The sequence below is a fragment of the Syzygium oleosum genome, unplaced genomic scaffold (assembly GCF_021117445.2).
Source record: "Syzygium oleosum isolate NSW1041296 unplaced genomic scaffold, Sole_v2.1 Sole_v2.01, whole genome shotgun sequence".
Classification (NCBI taxonomy): Eukaryota; Viridiplantae; Streptophyta; class Magnoliopsida; order Myrtales; family Myrtaceae; genus Syzygium; species Syzygium oleosum.
The window spans coordinates 34,474,940-34,487,625 of NW_026607485.1; the positions used below are offsets into that span (position 1 = coordinate 34,474,940).

Sequence of the window (12,686 nt, forward strand, 5' to 3'; positions counted from 1 at the left end):
AGATCATGATGAGCAACCACTACTCAATTTTCGTGAAACAATATTGTGAAAAAATCAAAGAAAATGCGAGAAAAAATATACTAATCGTGCTTAAAAAGGCACGGAACAAACTATTTAATCCTCCCAATTAAAAAACTAAGAATCATTAAGGGACAAAAACGGGGAAAAAGAAGAAGAGAAGAAAGCATCGCCATCATTCCAAAGCGATAAAGGTCACAAAAGCGTAGTGTTCCATTGCTTGCACCATAATTCATCTTTTCTTTAAGTCTCGTCTCATCAAAACACAGTGCAAGAAAGGAGGACAAGATTGGGGACGGAGACAAATCACCTTCGTTCCTGAATGTCGGCTTCGCACGGTTGTCTTTGCTCGTCAAGTGCTGAATGCGTAGCGAAAGAACACGACGTTTTGTGGGTGCCCTATGAAGATCGGTAACGACGTGTTGCTTTTTAAACGTGACGGTCTCGGGATTCTCATTTTCAAAAAAAAATGCCAAAATTTGTAACTGATGTCGGGCTAAAATCTCTGCATTTTTTTTTTTATAGCCGTTGCGTGTCTGAACGTTACGTATGTGTTTCTCGCAATTACGATGGTTGTCGCTAATGATTGATGATTTTCGATTGCTTCTTCGTAAATGTGCCGTGCGGAAATCTCGGCGCTGACATTCGAAGGGGCATTAAGGTAATTCGGGTTGAGGTCGACGGGACAGGTGTCGCCATCGTGCGGGGCAGGATGATCGGGTGGGGCCCGATCGCTGGGGTGGGGTGGGGGGTAGGAACGGACCGTCTTCAAACTCTTGATTTCGTCGCAGCCAATGGGGGAGATCCATTCGGACAGCTCGGACCGCGTAACATCGTGCATTGCTATTTCGATTGCTATTGAGAATTTCCACCTTTTGTTTCTTTATTACACTTTCACAGGCAGTTGAAAATTTTATTTTTATTTTTACGGCAATTGAACTCATGATTCATTATTGAAATTGAGTTGGGTGCCACACTAGTAGCTTTTTTTTTTTTTGTCATTTTGCTTTCTTTCTTATATTCTTTTTATACAATTTAATTCCGTGTCGTCTGAAAAAAAATTTCGAGTGAAAGCCATTTGAAAGGGAGATCAATGAGCGTGGTGTGATCAATACTGTCGGTGGCAGGCAGGGGTAGCTTATTCTCCGAGGGCACGTGACACATCGAAAAAGGTTTCGGCTACTAGACCATTAGCGGCGGCAAGCGAGGGTCGCTTAATGAGGATCGTGAACCCTATTGCCAGGTATCTGTTTATTCCCAGCGAGGGTCGTTGAGCCCTTCCTGGTGTTTGGACAGGCCTGGCATATTAGCCCTTGTGCTCTTGCTATTTTTCCTAAGATGGTGCCACATATCTAAATTTCATCACGTAAGGGACGTTGTGTCAACAATTTGATGGTGTTAGTGACAGAAGGATTTGATTGTGCGAATTAGGATAGTTAAAAGGACTACATTACGTAAAACTAGTAAGAGGACCAAATTGCACAACTTAGAGGTTTAAAATTATAATTAACCTTTCTTTAACCGGCCATATGTTCCTTATAAATTATGAATATCACTTACATACAAAATTAACTCGACATAAATGTGAGTGATATTCATTTGTAACTCACCAATCATAAGGGTGGTTGAAAGTTAGTTTCCTTCAACTAGAGTTTGAGGAAAACATAACCATTTTTTAATGACCATGTACGCCACCTTTTTTCTTGATTAAATCTACCCTTATCGTTCAATATGAGCAGACTTAACATTTTTACCACTCGACGTCGAGACATAATTGGATACAAAAACTCGTTCCTTTCCATGCCCACACATGTGAGAGGGACTGTCATTGCACTTTATGTAAGGAGCGAAACTTACACATGCATGTCCAATAAGGTATTGGCTTAAATGGTAAGTGAGTTTGCTCCTCTACTCATGGTATTAATTCAAGCCTTATTGGAGAAGTAAAATCCCGAATGCACCTGGCTGATACGGGGAACTGCGTTCTTAAGATCGCCCAAGATGGTTGACCAATTAAGGTATGCGAAACTGACTTGGACACCACCTAACTGCCATACTGAAAAAGAACCCACAATGTGTTTGGTTTGGTTCGGCTTGGCTCATCGCCATTGCCACCCTCCACCTCATGCAATTGAGCCAAAACTCCAAAATTCTATATTTGAATGTACGATGTTGCAAGCCGGAAAAACAAAACGTATAATTAAGCAATGCATTTGTTTCGTAAAAAAATGACATTTAGCAAAATATCTTCTTAATATTGATTTTTTATATTGCTTTTGGAAATTGAGTGAATTAAAAATCTGTTCATTAGTAACTTATGCTTAAATTTTTTATTGACAACAATATTTTCTTTGTTAATTATTTTTAAGTGATATAAACAATTAAAGCGAAAAAAAATGTTTTTCAAATCATAGTCATTTTTCTTCATTTCCAAATGGTAATAGTCCAAGAGAAAATGCAGCAACTCCAAGGCCAGAACAAGTCAAGAGGCAGGATCAAACCTAAAGGCACAGAGGCTGATTTTCCTGACACATTCACATACTTTATCTTTAATTGAAGAGCTTTGCTTTACTCTTTTATCTTAATTAAACAACTTATTAGTGATTCAGATAAATAACATATTATAATCACCGGCGTGGCGGAACAGACTGGCCAGTGACCAAAGCTCTGTCATGCCGCACACCATCTTTTTTTCTTTATTTTAATTTGCGATGGAGATTAAGGACTATTTTACATAATACTCGTTTAGAATATAGTTCGAAAACAGATTCCGGTAAATAGAAAAATAAATGAGAAAATCAAACTTTGGATTTGGGAACGCACGTGATAACTATTATGTTTTTCTATTTTTCTGTTTTCCGGAACGGATTTGGAATATAAATCCGTTTTGTAACACAATTTCATTTTTCTATTTCTGGAATAAATTTTTAGTCCAGAAATAGGTTTTGGAGTAAAAATGAGAAGTAAAAATTTTCAGAATTTCTATTTCTAAAACAAAAAGAAAAATAAAAACTCTTCTCTTCTCATTGCTCGCCCTTGCCTCCCGCTGCTTGCTGCCGACCAGCCATTGTCGCTTGCTGCCTCCCGCTAGCCACCACCGCTCTCGCCGCCTGCCCACTGACCGCTACCTCCCGCTGCCTGCCGCTTGTCGATGAATGGAATAGAGCGTAAGAAGGAAAAATTTTGTGTTATTATCAAACGAATTTATGTCCATAAAAATAATTTTGTGTCATTATCAAACGCGTATTTCTGTTTATAAGCTCGTCTAGAGAATAGAAATAGAAAAATATATTTTTGGCCCGAAATATATTTCTGAAATAAAATGATTATCATTCGTACCCTTATCTATTTAGTTATTGGCGAAAGAAAAGGAAAAAAACAAAAAAAAGAGAAGTTAAATTAACTATTTTCGCTTTTGTATACATTAACGAAAATCTTCTAATAATAATAAGGGTTAATACTACGAAAAACCCTAAACTAGTACACTTGTGACACATTTACCCCAATTTATTTTTTTGACCATAAAAAAACCCTAATAATAATAATTCCAGTTGGGTGAAATGATTATGTCAGGTGAAAGGCAGTGCAAGCTTGAGACGTAGAATAGTGTGGGTCAATGATGATAAAAAAAAAAAAAGAATAGTGTGGGTCAAACCACATGTTGCAAAGGAGTCATCACAGGTTCACACATCTCAAGAATGCTTGTCTAATCATTCTACTCGGGCAGGCCTCTTTCTTGTGCCACTCTTCCGAGAAAATGATAATTTATATTGCTTGAAATAATTAATTAAAAAAAAATATTTTTATTATGGATAATAATTTATATTTAAATATTTTCTTTGATGATTAAGAATTTTTCGTTCATTCATTTTTGTAAAATATACATGATAATCATTTCGATTGTTTCGTTGAATATGAATAATTTGGAAAGCATTTTCCTGAAGATTGCTTAAAATAATTAATCGATGAAAAATATATTCATTATCCAATATTTTCGTGAGCGAAGAGAATAATTTTCGTTCGTTCATTTTGGTAAGCGATATGAACAATCATTTTCGTGAAAATGTTTCCCAAATTATTCATTTTCTCCGAAACAAATGGAGCTACTGCCATTACCGATTACTTCTACCAAAACGGTTTCTACACTCAAACACATACTAATAGGTTTTCTCATCATCGGAATTGTTTGGAGATGTTCTCCAACTATTTCTCCCCTTTTTTACAACGACAAAAATCCTTAGCATTCGCTCATTTATCTGTGAGGTACACGCGTGTATAAAAAATACATAAAGCCGCTTACTTTTTTTTTTTTTTTGGTTATAGTAAGTAGTATATAACTTTTCAACGCGCATTTTACAGCAAGTGAGGCCGAACACAAAAACCTCGTACCTGAAGAGACAAAGGTGTCCCGACAGGTAGAAAGGTGTTGCGGCAAACAAAGGAAGCACAAGAAGCGCTATACAGAGAAGGCTACCCGGCAGCCAACATAAAACACCAACAAAGACTACAAAAGAGGGTCAGCTGAATATAGAATCAGATATGCCCCAACTGGCTTGAATCCTTCTGTTCCGAGGATTGTCTTGAACCGGCTTGAGAGAAAGGCATTTGTCTCTAACTACCTTGGCAAGATGATTGCGGAGAGCAGGCATAAAGCCGCTTACGTTTATTACAAAGAAAGTCAATAGAAAGCAGATTGAAGCAGTTCAGCATAAAAGCAAAATGGCTGTTGCTCTCTGCACTCGTACAAGATTTGCTAAGTACTGAAATTTGTAAAAGCAACTTACAAAACCCGACTGTACAAGCAGCGGGCCGACGCAACGCGCTAAACCTAGATTTTTTGTTAATAGTTTCTGTGAAAGTTCTGATGTCGTGTTCGAATGAGCTATTTGTTGTGTCCATCTGTCTTTCCTTAGAAAATCTCGTGAAAATTCCACGAAAATCGCATGTGTAAACTCTCTCGAACCTTGCCAGTCGATCAGATTTTTCTGTATGAGGCGAGTTCGGATCACATCTTTTCCGTCGATTTCAAGATGGCTTTGGTCGCCGACTTGCTGTTGCAAGATGCTTGGATGTCCTTATTTCATGTATATGAGCTGGGGCTTCAAATATGGAATTCCAATGGTCACGAAATCTAGTTATGGAAAGTCCAGGTTGACCCCGCGCGCCTCGGTTCGACTACTTCCATCGCTTGTTTCAACAAGTTGCCTATACGAATTTCTGTTCTTGGCGAATCTTTCCTTGTATATGTTGGGATTCTCCTTAATTAGTAGGGAGAATTAAAGCATTGATGACCACGTAGTTCCAATGCAACCAACTCGCTTGGAAAACGAAGAGTTTTGCAAATCTCCATGCTTTTTGGAAAGATGCTTTACGACCACCTTATTTATTGGTGAAGAATCTAGAGCATGGAAGAGATGTCTCATGGCCCTCTATAAATAGGAGATGAAAAGATATGTTGGATTGTGACGTGAGATCTGGTGTACATTCCACATCAAAGACAAATTCGACGAGAGTCGATGAGGTCGAAGGTTTCGACAACCTCTTTCAATAAGAAAGATCCTCTGTGAGAGAGATTGTTATCCTCCTGTACTAGGTTGTAATCCACCAATAGGTGAGGGTGATTCACCAATTTTCGGTGAAGAAATATTGTTGTAAATCCTACTATTATAGTGGAAGATCTTCGTGGTTTTTCTCTTTCGAGGGATTTTTTCGTGTGTCTTCGTCTCTACATTTCTCTTATTTTCTTTTTTGCCAATCTTGATCACGCAAGGAGGGAGAAAGGGTTTCGCTTCCGCATCATTATTATTATACGCCTTTTGCCAATCTGGTGTAGAACTGACGGCTGATACTTGTTTCTGCAGAATAACTTCCTTTCATCTGATGACACGCTTAAACATAAGTTTCTACCGCGCAATCATGTTAGATACGTGAGAAATCTTGTTATCATCAGGATAGTTTAAGGATGTTTTTCATCAATCTTCCCTCTTTCTTATGATAACAAAATACATGCGTGCCCTTCACAGATAATTAAGTGAGTCTTCTTCGTGTGCAGGTTTCCAGCTTGCTAACCCATGAAAGACAGAACCAGAATTCTATAGAATCAAGATGAATGTATGCTTTCACATGCTTTTAACAGCAAAATTCATCCAAGTACTTTATAACAAACTCCCCACTTACTACACGATTTATCCCTTGTTTGTCACATGAAGAATGAATTAAACGCAAAACGCCGCAAGAGACGGCATATAAGTTTACATAGATCAAAGGCATGTACAATCACCACTTTAAGGTTGAATGGAACTTCTCTACCTCACGCATTCCTCCTGTTGTCTCTGAATGCTGGAACTATTTTGCTTGAGCTGATGGTTCGAAAGGACAGATTCAGAGCTGAAAACTCTCTTCCAGTCATTCATCTGCTTCCCTTTAGGATATAGATGAAATGCCCCCGATAGGTTCCAACACCAACTTCTACTCTATTCTGAAGCATCTACGTTCTCCAGAGTTACCTTTTCAAGAGCTTTGAGCCTCTCATTAGAAGTTTCCCATGATCTCTAACACGGTTTCTATCATGCCCATGAGCTCTCAAAGTGTGCCCTTGATCTCATCCATGGTTTCAACGGGTCCAACAAAGTGTGTAGAAGCACCAGCATTTCATCTCCTATTTCATCTTTCTTTAATTCGTCCTACAGTTTAGTCGAATAATTCAGCCCAAAATTCTCCTTTAATGAGGGGGTCGGGGTCATCTTCTTCCTGCCTTCTTCCCTCAGAACTCCTTTTCCCTTTCATTTTCTCTTGCTCTTTAGCTTTTTGAGATTCTCAGCCATCTTTTTCATACTAGTCTGCACAGAGACTCCCTTACTAAAAGGGAAAATTAGAGACACCGCTTTATCTTTCCATCCCACTTCCATCAACACAAACTCCACCTCGTCTAAAGTATTCTTCACTTCAACCGAAAAAAAAAAGTATTCTCCAAATGTCTTTTTGGGCAAAAAGCCATCATCACGCGCTTTATCCGGTGCTCTTTACTTCTTTTAGCTTCAACATTCTCGAGATAAAGGGATCCATAAGGGAAGATCAGTCTAGGCCTCATGAACGTGAGTGAGATCCAACGGGGTAGACTGATAACATTTCGTAATCCTTGAATCAAATCGAGGCAACAGAGCCAACCTTCTCAATCTCTCTCTGTTGTTTTTGTCCCCAAGTTCCTGATATATGGCCTCTTCCAAAAGGAATTACCATGTGTTCTTGAGTTTTAGAGGCACGGACTTCCGCAACAACTTCTTCGGTCATCTCTATGCAGCTCTGGATCAGAAAGGGATACACACTTTTGTGGATAGCGAGGAGCGAAAGGAGAGCATATATCGTCGGCGCTTATGAGGGTGATCGAGGAATCGTGTGTTGCGATCATCATTTTCTCCAAGGCCTACGCTTCCTCGCGGTGGTGTTCGGAAGAGTTGGCGAAGATCACGGAGTGCAAGGCACAGAAGGAGTTGATTGTGTTGCCGGTGTTTTACAAAGTGAAACCAAGAGAAGTCAGAAGAGGGAGAGAGGGTTATAGGAGAGCTATGGCTAAGCATGAGTCCAAGTTCGGGAAGGCTTCAGAGACAGTGAAGAGATGGAAGAAGGCTCTCCTCGACGCAGGTAGCTTGTCTGGGTGGGATTTTAATGATGGGTAAGCAAGCAATTGATGTGAAGCTCTGCTTTGCCATCGTTAGCTGGTGATTGTTTGTTATATTTCAAACTGTATGCAATAAACTACCACTGAAAGCTGATTGATATTGTCAAGCCGGTCTTTTGTTTGAAGATACAAAGCGGAGATATAATAGACAGCAGACTCAAAATTCGAATAACCAAAACTTCCACCTAGCAGATTCTTTGAATTCGATTCTTGCTGTGTGCATAATGAGAACTTTTTGTCTTCGATAGAAGTGTTGTTAATAGGTCCTTAGTCATTATTGTCTTCAGGCGAAATTTCTTCGTAATTTTCCTTCGACAGACATTGGGGCAGGTTCACTAGATGTGTTTATTTCTTTTCATCTTCTTATTTGCTCACCTTCTTATGTTATTTTCCTTATGATGTTAGAGGTTGAATTCTGCCGTAGCTTTGAAATGCTAAAACATGTTTCTCTTTCTTTTGAGTGCTCATCAGAGGTGAGGCGGAGCTCGTAAAATGCATCGTAAAACAATTACCAATTCATCTAGAGCGAACACCCTTACATGTTGCTAAGTATCCGGTCGGAATAGATTCCCGAGTTCAAGAAGTGTTATCATTGTTGCAAAAAGAGTCAGATTGTGATGATGTTCTCATGATAGGTCTATGGGGACCTAGAGGCATAGGGAAGACGACGATTGCTAAAGCGATATATAACGCTATTGAGAGACAGTTTCAGGGATCTAGTTTTTTGGCACGAGTTAGAGAAACTTCGAACGAAAGCAATGATCTTAGTTGCTTTGCAATATGAGATCTTATCTCATAGACATCTCACGGCCTATAGTGTCGATGGAGGAATTAGTTTGATAAAGGAAAGACTTTGCTGCAAGAAGTTAGTTCTCTTGGTTTTTGATGATGTTGACCAGTTGCATCAACTGAATGCGTTAGTTGGAGGAGGCGATTGGTTTGGCAAAGAAAGTAGAATCTTTATAACATTAAGGGATAAACATTTGCTTACTTCTTCTCGTGGCATCAAATGTGTGTATGAAATTAAAACTTTAAACAAAGATGAGGCACTAGACCTTTTTGTTTGGCATGCCTTACATGTTGCTAAGTATCCGATTGGAATAGATTCCCGAGTTCAATAAGTGTTATCATTGTTGCAAAAAGAGTCAAATTGTAATTATGTTCTCATGATAGGTCTATGGGGACCTAGAGGCATAGGGAAGACAACGATTGCTAAAGCGATATATGATGCCATTGAGAGAGTTTCAGGGATCTAGTTTTTTGGCGTGAGTTAGAGAAACTTCGAACAAAAACAATGGTCTAGTTGCTTTACAAGAAAAACTTTTATCTGAGATCTTATCTCACATACATCTCACGGTCTATAGTGTCGATGGAGGAATTAGTTTGATAAAGGAAAGACTTTGCTGCAAGAAAGTTAGTTCTCTTGGTTCTTGATGATGTTGACCAGTTGCATCAACTGAATGCCTTAGCTGGAGGAGGCGATTGGTTTGGCAAATGAAGTAGAATCTTTGTAACATCAAGGGATAAACATTTGCTTACTTCTTCTCGTGGCATCAAACGTGTATGAAGTTAAAACTTTAAACAAAGATGAGGCACTATGCTTTTTTGTTTGGCATGCCTTTCCAAATAGCAAGAAAGTTGAAATAAGAAGGGATCTCATAGATAGAGCACTGCATTATGCTAGCGCCCTTCCGTTAGCCCTTGAAGTGTTGGGCTCATTCTTATGTGGAAGAAACAAACCAGAATGGGAAAGTGCACTGCACAAACTCTCCAAAAGTCCTGACCAAATTATCAATGGAGTTCTAAAGACAAGCTTCGAAGGATTGGAGGACAATGAGAGGGAGATTTTCCTTGACATTGCTTGTTTTTTTAAGGGAAAAAGTATAGAATACATCAAGGAAGTCCTTGACGGCTGTGACTTTGACACAACTATAGAAATAAAAATTCTCATCAAGAGATCCTTGATAAGAAATGAGCATGGGACCCTGCAAATGCATGATTTGGTTCAGTTGATGGGTAATGATATTGTTAATAAGAAAAGTCCTGATGAACCTAGGAAACGCAGTAGATTATGACTTTTTGAAGATGTTTTGGACATTCTATGTGAAGATACGGTAAAAGTTGTGTAAGTAAATCTTGCTACATCTCAGTTTTTATATTACTCTGATTTGGTTAATATAAATCTCAATGAAATTTTTTTTTGTGACGACTGCATTTGCTCTGTTATGGATAGGGAACGAATGAAGCAAGGTCATAGTATTTGACTTGCCTGCACAAGAAGAGATAACCATAAGTCCTGATGCTTTCAGAAACGTGAAAATGTTGAGAATGCTCATTTTGCCTGAAGTGCATATCTCTTCGCAAGGTCCTGTCGGTCTCCCTAACAACCTAAGATGACTTAAATGGCCCAATGCACCGTCTCTAAAATTTGGCCTTGGTCTAAAGAAGCTCATTGGACTTGATGTCCAGAAAAGTCATATCAGACAATTTGGAGCCGAATTTAAGGCTAGCGCTTCTAATGATTAGCTTTTTCCCTTTTTATAACTATAAATACTTACAGAGCTTAATGAGGTATTTTGTTTTTTTTGCAAAATTTTAGAAAGTTGAAGTACATCAATTTCAGTCAATGCCAGTCCCTGGTTAGTGTTCCTGACCTTTCATTGGTTTCAAATCTGGAGAGCTTGATTATTGATGGGTGCAACAGCTTGGTGGAGGTTCCCCAATCCGTCGCATGTATGGACAAGTTAAAAAATTTATCATTACAGTTTTGCTCTAACCTCAGTATCTTTCCTAACACACTCGACAAAATCTCTTCAAACCCTTGATCTTTTTTTTTTTTTTATAACCGAGGTGTCGCGCGGCCGGCGAGCTAAGGCTCAAACCAGCGGTGATGCCCGACTAGTCCTCGAGGGGGCTAGCGCAAGATCCCACCGCCACGACCCCCACTTAAATCACCGATGGGCAAGTTTGAACCTAGGACCTCTCGTGAAAGGAACGAGCGCAAACCTCGAGGGGGCTAGCGCAGCATCCCACCGCCACGACCCCCACTTAAATCACCGATGGGCGAGTTTGAACCCGTAACCTCTCGTGAAAGGCGAGCGCAACCAACGCGCCACCGATTGGTGGGTCAAACCCTTGATCTGTTTGGTTGCTCTAAACTTAAGAAGTTCCTTGATATACGGGGAAAGATGGAACATCTAGAAGAACTTAATCTAGGAAGAACGGCTATTAAAGAACTCCCTACATCAATTGAAAATCGTTTCTCCGCGAAGAAAATGCATTTAAGAAATTGCAAAAAACTCCCAAAGCTCCCATCAGGTGTTTATAAGTTGCAAAATCTCGAGCATTTGAGTCTTCGAGGCTGCTCCAATTTTGTCACGTTTCCAAAGAATTTGGAGGATTCAACTGATCCTATTGGCAATCCGGGATTCTCAAATTTGCACTACCTAGAACTTAATGGCTACAATCTCTCAGAAGTAGAGTTCCTTGAGAGTTCTTCGAGTTTTCCCAAATTGACGCACCTAAACAAGTTTACTCATCTGCCGACATGTATCAGTAAATACCATGATGTGGAACACTTGCTTGTGGATAAATGCGAACAGCTACAAAAGATTCCTCAGCTTCCACCACATGTGCATATCCTATGGGCACAAAATTGCAAATCTCTACAAGAATTCCCAGATTTGTTAGAGTCTCTCCTCCAACTGCCTTTTGGTTGACTTGTCTTCATGTCGTGAATTATTCCGCAAAGGGGCAAAGATGGTTGATTTGTTATCACTCAAGGTTAGACTCTCTCTCGCACTAACACGCACAAACTAACTTTGAATGCTTGATATGCGTACTATTTGTATGACAGGAGCTCCCGAAGAAGAGAAATGTTGGCATTCTCCTGATTGGAAGAGAGATGCCAGAGTGGTTTCCCCACTGTGAAGGCGGTTCCATATCTTTCATGGTTCCCAGGGACTTGTATGACAAGTTCTTAGGACTAGCACTTTGTTTTGTTCTTGGCCCGAAGAAAGGAAAAGCGGTCAAAGGATTATTTCACATCCAAATTCTTGTTAATGTCCAAAACGTGTTTCACCTGTTAAGGCACTTTCATTCAATGAAATCCGATCATGTGTGGATTGAATATCTCCAGAAAGGGAGCTTCTGCGAGACGATTGGAGCCATTTCCAAGTTTGCCTCAAAGAACCAAAAGGAAGATTGAAGAAGTGTGGATTCCGTCTAATATGCGAGCAACAGGAGAATGATCTGAGGACCGTGCTCCAACACCATCAGCCGATAGAAACAAACCGTTCTTTGGAGGAAAGAGACTCAGAAGAAGACAATTGGATAGACACCAAGGAAGAAGAAAGTTCAAGCGAAACAAATGATGAATTTTACGAAGAATCGATGTTCAAAATTGCATCAAAAACTTCTTGTTCTGTCGAAAAAAATGCCTGTCGAAGTCGCAACTTGTGGAGGAAGCTATTCTTGGGGTCATCCTACAGACGAAAAAAATGAATAAAAACTGGGTCATCCTGATCCCAATGCCTTTTGCTTTTCCCTTTTTTTCCTGTCTCTACCGGATGTTCTCGAATGTCTGCTCCTTCAATTCAAGTTCAAAATCATTATGAAATACAGGTTGCACCATCATGCCACCCACACGTTGAGGAGCTTTCTTTTTCCCTCCCTTTCTTTTATGATTTGTGATGCGGAGTGCATTGATTACAGAAATTAAGTGGATGCTTGTTGAATGACCATGGTCTTCCAAGCTGCTCTGTTAAACTCATGACATAGACCTCTGTCACCTCTCTTTATCCAATCAATGATGCCAATTCTTCATGCTCGAAATTCTGAGACAGTGAGTTTCGATCAATCTAATATGATCTTCATCTTTTGGGAAGTGTCCATCAATTGTGTCAAAGATTAAAAGGTCTGTACAGGGAAGACATTGCATTCCCTCTCCGTTCCTTTAACATTAGCCAGACACATCACTCAACCTAGTTGT

The 12,686-nt window shown here is 39.6% G+C and overlaps 1 pseudogene; it reads left to right on the plus strand.

Annotated features, from left to right (window-relative positions):
* The first annotated feature begins 6,988 nt into the window (after positions 1 to 6,988).
* Positions 6,989 to 12,390, plus strand: LOC115680643 (putative disease resistance protein At4g11170; annotated as a pseudogene).
* Positions 12,391 to 12,686: the final 296 nt, after the last annotated feature.